We start from the raw sequence: 8,312 nt of genomic DNA on the forward strand, positions 1-8,312 counted from the left end.
CAAGACTGCTGCCCAGAATTTTATCGTCTTGGTTATCGATGAAAAGAGTACCAGAAAGTATCAAAAAGAACCAGTCAATATTGATACCCAAGAATGTACTGATTAGTGAACTTTAAAAAATCAGTAATTAGCGTCCAATTGCCATCGGTACGGCATTCATGAAATTATTCACAAAAATATTAACTAAACGACTCTCATTTTTTGTTGAATAGAATACGAGACAAAAAGGCTTCATGAAGGTGAGAGGTTGTCTCAAGAATCTGACTCTTCTGCAAAATATCAAAAAAGGGACATGAAAAAACAGTCACTCATTAGCAGAAGTGTTCATACATATCTCAAAAGCCTTCGACTCTGTCCGCCATGGTCACATTTTACAGAGTCTCGCAAGGCACAGAGCTCCATCATACATCAGAGACATAATAAAAGACTTATACACTGACTCAACAACATTTTTCAAGGGAAAAAGCAACTAAGCAACTCCTAAAGTATCAATTAAATATGGGGTTAAACAAGGTGACTCTTGGGGGGCGTGGCTAGCTGCCAACGAGAATGGCCGCTGCCTAACAAAGCTCCAGTCTCCAGCACCTTTATCCTGCATTATCCGCCGCCATCCATGGCTGAAAGTTTGAGACAAGCGCCATGAATCCTTCCCTACCTCCCACTAGCGAAGATCGACCGGTCCAGCGTCGCTTGCGGAGCATCTGACCCCCTTTCCGAAACTCCGACCGGAGCAGTAATGGCGGCTCTCTGCTAGTGAGAGCGGAAGGTGTGGCCTTTGCGGGGTGTAGGCGCCTGTGGCTGGAAGACTTCGGTGGGAGCCCAGCGGTTCCCCGTACATGAAGGAGGAAGCCAAGGTAAGGACATCTTCCAATATTACAAAGACATAATTGAAAAAGAAAACCCTAAATGCTTCCCAATTGACTGGATACCAGATGAATGGGAAATTGGAAGATTGTGTAAAGAAATCACACTGCTTGAAATAACTAATGCCTTTAATGGCTCAGATTTAAAGAAAACAGTGGGGCCTGATAAGATTGGCCTGAATGACTTAAATTACGTGCATAACAAGCAACCAAGACTGCAGCCCAGAATATTATCATCTTATCAAGTTGGTTATCGATGAGAAGAGTACCAGAAAGTATTAAAAAGAACTGGTGGATATTGATAACTAAGAATGTACTGATTAGCAAAGTTAAGAAAATCAGGCATTGATGGCCAATTACCAATTACCATCGGTACTGCATTCATGAAGTTATTCACAAAAATATTAACTAAAAGACTAACATTGTTTGTTGAATTAAATACGAGACAAAAAAGGCTTCATGAAGGTGAGAGGTTGTCTCGAAAATCTGACTCTTCTGCACAATATCATAAAAGGGGCACGAAATAACAGAAACTCATTAGCAGTAGTTTCCATCGATATCTCGAAAGCCTTTGACTCTGTCAGCCATGGTCACATTTTACAGAGTCTTGCAAGGCAGAGAGTTCCAGCCTACATTAGAGACATAATAAAAGAGGTATACACTGACTCAACAACATTTTTCAAGGGAAAGAACAACAAAGCAACTCCTGAAATAACAATGAAGGGGCATATTATCAAGAACGGCGTTAAATATTATCGCTGGTTTAGCAGCAGAAAACTGCCACTAAAGCGGCGATAATGGGCTTGATAATATGCCCTTGAGAAGTCCATGTTCTGGTGTGTACATGGGCTTCTATTGGAATTCTCCAGGGCCTATTATCAAGCCCATTATCGCCGCTTTAGCTGCAGTTTTCTGCAGCTAAACCGGCGATAATTTTAATGCAGTCCTTGATAATATGCCCTGAAATCTGGGGTTAAACAAGGTGACTCTTTATCCCCACTGCTATTTAATATTGCCATGGATCCTCTGATCTGTGATCTTCAGAAAGACGGCAAGGGCTTTTATTCGGATCTGATGGTCTCATTGAGCAAATCACCGTCTAGCTATTGCAGATGACATTGCAGTACTCAGCAACACCTGGGAAGGAATGAGTACAAATCTGAAAGTCATTGAAAAATTCAGCAAAACATCAGGATTAAAACTTAATGTGAAAAAGACAGATGGATTTTATATAAGTCACCATAAAGATAACATCCTGATTAACAACTGTAAACATGGCAATTCGAAAAACAAAACATTGAAAACATTCATCCAGTAGAAAGTGAGTCATATCTTGGATTGAACTTTGATCCGCACACCGGCCATACACGCAACAACAAAATTAACGAGGTTCTTGTTAATTGGGCTAAAAAAACTTGATAATCAACCACTCAAGCCCACACAGAAAGTAGAAATGTTGTGCCAGTACTTGATCCCAAAACTGTCATTTAAATTGGAAATGGCAGGAACAGAAGCTAAAACTTTAAACATTATGGATCAAACAATAAAAAAGCATGTCAAACATTTTCTACACCTACCTGTATACACATGTGATGGTCTCTTATATTCGAAAAGATCTTTTGGGGGTCTCAGTATACCAAAACTATGTACAACAATTGGTCAAAACAAAGTCAATAGCTTATTATATCTCAGGGCAGCTCAAGATCTGTACATAGCTCATTCATTCATGTATGCAGAAGTAATCAATAATAAAATTGATAACATCATTAAAACACACAAACTCAACATTTTAGACAGTAGGTTTCTGAATTATGATTTGAATTTGTTAGCAACATATGTTTGGAGAAAAGAAGAATTTGAGGAATGGGCAAATCTCTCTGTCCAAGGTGATGGTATAAAATACTTAGCAAGTAATCCAACCTCAAATTTCTGGATTAGCAAGCATAACAAAATGAAAGAAAATCTGTACATAGCTGCGCTGATGTTGAGAGCAAATGTCTTGTATACTAGAGAAACCATCACTTGGGGAAGAAATCGTACATGTGCTACATGTAGATACTACAAAGATATTTGCGAAACAATTTCACATAGTTCAGGTGCATGTCCCAAAACCAAGGATATAAGGATAAAAAGACATAACAAAATTTTGGAATTGCTCATTTATAGAGCAAAAAGGTGTGGATGGGTGGCATATAGGGAACCTCATGCTGAGAATGATCAATGGGAACTACGAAAACCAGATGTAGTGTTCACCAAAAATTGTACATCTGTAGTGATTGATGTTTGAATTTGTTATGAAAACTCACAGAATTCCCTTGAATCTGTGTTTGAAAGTAAACTTAAATACTATCAGGATCTGTCACAGCAAATCAAAGATCTTACCAAATGTAATACTGTAAAATTTCATGGCTTTATTGTTGGATGTCATGGTATTTGGCCTCAATGTAATGATGTTGCTCTGGCTGATCTAGGTCTTCAAATGTCATTCCCATTGAAGAAAAATATTTGCCTGACTACTTTAATGGACACTCTTAAAATGTGCCAAGTATTCATGGACAATTAAATATCAAGCTTATGCTGAGATGTACACTTTCTTGCAGCACACATCACCCTTGTAAAACATATTGTTGTAAAATGTTGATTCTTTAATATTTAAATGTGGTTTACAGCTACATAATAGTTTATAGTTGACACAAGAAATAGTATAGATGTGAATTTTATAGAATTTTTATAGATGTGCATTTTTTAGTTAGATGTGCAATTTATAGATGTGTATTTTTATAGATGTGTGCTTATAAAAATTTAGATACAAATATGTACATCATGATTATTGAAATGTCTTGAATGTAGAATAGGTTTCAAATAATTACATACACATAATCACTACATACCACACATTGATTACTGATGTCCTGCTAATCATACTTTAATTTCTCTGGACTGTTTGTAGACAATTTTAAATTGCTGGAATAGTAGTGCAGGGTGTACTATCTCTGGCCTATATGTGATCCCAGTTCCAGTGAGGACAGCGTTCAGTGTGGCTGTACTAGGGAGCGGACAAATATTGTATTGTTGGAAGCAAAACCGATTTGTCACGCTGATGGGCAGCATAATAACCCAGAATGAGCCACCACATGGGGGTACAGAAATAGCCACATGCCTCGTCATCTAATTAGTGACGGGCATGAATGGATGGACGAGATTCCCACTGTCCCTACCTACTATCTAGCTAAACCCCAGCCAAGGAAACAGGCTTGGCAGAATCAGAGAGGAAAGAGGTCCTCTTGAGCTTGACTCTAGTCTGCCACAGTGAAGAGACATGAGAGGTGTAGGATAAGTGGGAGGCCCTCGGCCCGCCTGTGAAATACCACTACTCTTATAATTTTTTCACTTACCCAGTGAGGCGTAGGAGAGCCCCCTGGGGCTCTTGCTTCTGGCTCCAAGCGCCCTTTGCCGGCCGGGCTTGACCCACTCCGGGGAAAGTGACAAGTGGGAAGTTTGACTGGGGCAGTATACCTGTCAAACGATAACGCAGGTGTCCTAAGGCAAGCTCAGGGAGGACAGAAACCTCCCAGAGAGCAGAAGGGCAAAAGCTCACTTGATCTCGATTTTCAGTATGAATACAGACCATGAAAGCAGGGCCTCATGGTCCTTCTGACTTTTTGGGTTTCAAGCAGGAGGTGTCAAAAAGTTATCACAGGGATAATTGGCTTGTGGCAGCCAAGCGTTCATAGCTACATTGATTTTTGATCCTTTGATATCGGCTCATCCTATCATTGTGAAGCAGAATTCACCAAGTGTTGGATTGCTCACCCACTAATAGGGAACGTGAGCTGGGTTTAGACAGTCGCGAGACAGGTTAATTTTACCCTACTGATGATGTGTTGTTGCAATTGAACATCAGGTTCAGACATTTGGTGTATGTGCTTGGCTGAGAATCCAATGGAGTGAAGCTACCATTTGTGGGATTATGACTGAACACCTCTAAATCAGAATCCCCCTAAACCGTAACAATAACGCAGTGCTGTGAAGCCTCGGTTGCCCTGGAATAGTTAGCCTCTTTTGGAGGGGGCTGGTGCCTAGAGCGGCTCGCTTGGGTACCGGAGCGGGAACGGAAGGAGGCTGCCTCCATCGCCCTTAGTGCTCCGCATGTTCGTGGGGCACCCGGTACTAAATCATTCGTAGATGACCTGATTCTGAGTCAGGGTTTTGTAAGTAGCAAAGCAGCTACCTCGCTGTGATCTATTGAAAGTCTTCCTCTGAGCCAAGCTTTTGTCTCTCCGTGCATGGGCGCCCGCAGACTCCCTCCTCCACCATGGTGGGTCCCTCTGCCACCGGGCCGGTGGGAGGGACGCAGAAGGGGGCGATGCAGGCCTGTAAGAGACCGCCTCCACCACATGCCCTCCAGCACGGGGGTCCCCCCTCCTGTCCCTGCCCAACCAGGGTGTGGGGATGTGAGCCACCATCCCTTGCGGGTCAACAGGGTGACCAGATGGTCTGGGATGGTGGGCCCCCCTTCCCACTGCTCCCACGCAAGTCGAGCATGGAGTTGATCAGTCCCCAGGAAGGAGCCTCTTGAGCAGTGGCCTCAGAGCACCTGGTCACCCTCGCCATCATTGGACTGCAAGGGCTCCCTCAGGCCATCTGGGCACTAGGTTGTCTCGGGCCATCAGGTCACCTGGCTTCATGACCAGATGGCCCTTCGAGCTGGGTGACAAGATGGCTCTGCGAGCTGGGCGACCATATGGCCCTGTGGGCAGGGTGACCAGATGGCCCTGCGGGCCTGGTGACCAGATGGCCAGTCTACTGGCCGGTCAGGCTAATTCCAACATTTGTTCTTCCCCAGGGTTCTGTAAGCCCCCATGTAGTTGAGGAAAATGGGCTCCCTGGACATGCCGGTGGGGAGAGGATGTGGCCTGGGCTTAACCCTCCTTGGATCCTGCACCCGGGGCACCAGGAAGGTGGAAGGCACACCCGCCCGAGTCAGCACCCAGACGCCAAGGGTCTGAGTGTGGCGGGGTGACAGTCAGTAGCCAGGGTAGGGTGGCTGCAGAGCGGGGAGGACTGCCTAGCTCCCCATTGTCTCCGGGGCAAGGAGCGGCAGGAGGCCAGCCCTATGTGAAAGGGAGGGTTGAGCCGGAGCTAGAGCCCCTGGAGAGCTTGGGAAGCCCTGAGAAGGGGACACCGGGCCCAGTATGGGATGGCAGTGACTTGCGGACTTCCCGCGCCACGCACGGCGGTCCCTGGCCTGGCTAGGTTTAGTAAGCTGTGACTAGGCCCGTGGCTTGAGCTCCATCTGGCAGGCCCTGGGGTGTGGCAGCCCCCTGTCCTGGAAGCCAGCTGAGGGTCTGGGCACTGGGGACGGAGGGCCCGGGGAGGCTATCCCCGGCCTGGCTAGGGTTTGGATGCTGGGACCGGGTCAGGGCTTGAGCTCCGTCCAGCTGGCCCAAGGGTGCGGGAGCCCCCCATCTGGCAAGCCAGCCGAGGGTCTGGGCGCTGGAGACGGGGGTCCCATTCGGGGCCCACAGAGGCTCTCCCCGGCCTGGCTGGGGTTAGGAAGCTGAGACCTGCTTGTGGCTTGACCTCCATCTGGGGGGCCCTGGCGTGCGGGAGCCCCCCATCCTGCAAGCTAGCCAAGGGTCCTGGTGCTGGGGACAGTGGTCCATCAGGGCCTGGGAAGGGTCAACCCAGCCTGGCTAGTATTTGGAAGCAGGGACAGGGCCTGGGGCTTGAGCTCTGTCCGTCATGCCCTGGGGTGCGGGAGTACCCCGGTCCTACAAGCCAGCCGAGGGTCTGGGCGCTGGGAAAGGGGGTCCATCAGGGCCCTGGGATGCTCTTGCCAGCTTGTCCAGGGTTCAAAAGCTGGGACTGGGACTGGGACTGGGCCTGGGGCTTGAGCTCTGTCAGGTGGGCCCTGGGGTGCGGGAGCCCCCATCCTGCATAGATTTTTAAGAACAAGTGTTTTCATATATTTCTTAAGTGTTTACATTTTTATTAAAGTTCGTCCTGTCTGTCCTTTGCGTAATTTTCATGTACATTTTGTCATTCCAGACCTTTAAATAATTTTTATTTTTATTTTTACGTTTTCACTTTTTTATAATCATTTGTCCAGCGTGCCCTTTGTGTAAAACGATGCTTCAAAAAATAAAGTAAACAGAGTTCTTAGTAATGGAGTCATATGGGAGTGAAAAAAGGAGTGGCGGAAGAAGAGAAAGGTGGGATTGATGCACATAAAAACAAAAACAAAATCTTTGAGCAGTTTCATAGCTATATATTAGCACTTTGTTGGTCATTGTGAACTTCCTTCCTTGTGCACCTTCGCTTTGCTGTGCATCCTATTTCCTTGACATGCTAATACTATTTATTGTTCTCTTTGTTTATGTTGACACTCAAGCAAACCAGATAACTGCTTGATGCCGTTGAGCTTTCTGCTGTCAGACTTCATGAAGCCTCTTGCTGTCGGGCCGTCAGAATGTAAACACCATTGTACACTGGGCCCCAGCGAGAACCAGAATTCAGAAGAAAATATCACCTTTAAGCTGGATGTCAAAATATTTATTTTCGGGATGTTAGATATTGCCATTAGGCCACATCTTTAAGCGGGATCAAAAAACTGTGGGGTCTCTCAAAGGGGTGTGGTCAATGCATTTAAGGGCTTGGCTTAAAACACGTAAGCCAAAAATATGTGCTTTGCATATTGTTCCGCCCGACTTGTATTTTGCTGTTTCTGTCATTGCATCCAGATATAAGATACAAAAAGTAACATCATACCTAAAACATTTCAGGACTATTGGCTTTGTCAATGTTTATTAGTTGCATATTTATTTATGTAGCGCCTGAATCGACCCCCAAAGGCGTATCTCTGCGCTTTGGACAAGTCTGCAAAAAAGCTAATGAACGGCATCATAATAGGATGGTCTTTAGGTGCTTTCTAAATTGGAGATGTTTGGGGCATTGTCTCAAGAGAATAGGGAGTTGGTTCCAGTACAGAGTGCCAAGGTGGGAAAATGCCTTCCTACCCAACCCAGCTTTCCTGACTAGTGGGACCAGAAGAAGGGATTTGGTTCCTGAGCGGAGGGTCCTGGAAGGTGCATAAGGCGTGAATTCCTCAGCAAGATACGCGGGACAAAGATAAATAAGATAAATAAGCAGCAACTATGGCTTGTATATAATTCTGAGGAAGCTTCCACTTAAAGCCCTGGTGACACCACGACAATATTGCTGGTCCTGAGTTTCAAAAAGATAAGGGAAATACAGAGAGAAACTGACTCTCTTTAAAGGATTTCCCTTCCCCTACAAGGCTCACCTGGCATAAAGTAATGCCATAAATTCTCCACTAGTGAGAAGTGAGCAGTGGGAGCACGGGCACATCCATGTGCCTGCTGACACTGCAGTCCAGAAAAAAACGGACCGCTTGTGCCAGGGCACAATCAGAGCCTGATAGAGAAC

The 8,312-nt window shown here is 45.5% G+C and overlaps 1 pseudogene; it reads left to right on the forward strand.

Moving 5' to 3' along the window:
- The first annotated feature begins 4,121 nt into the window (after positions 1-4,121).
- Positions 4,122-5,136, forward strand: LOC147707924 (28S ribosomal RNA; annotated as a pseudogene).
- The last annotated feature ends 3,176 nt before the right edge of the window (positions 5,137-8,312 follow it).

The sequence above is a fragment of the Lissotriton vulgaris genome, chromosome 6, assembly GCF_964263255.1.
Source record: "Lissotriton vulgaris chromosome 6, aLisVul1.2, whole genome shotgun sequence".
Classification (NCBI taxonomy): domain Eukaryota; kingdom Metazoa; phylum Chordata; class Amphibia; order Caudata; family Salamandridae; genus Lissotriton; species Lissotriton vulgaris.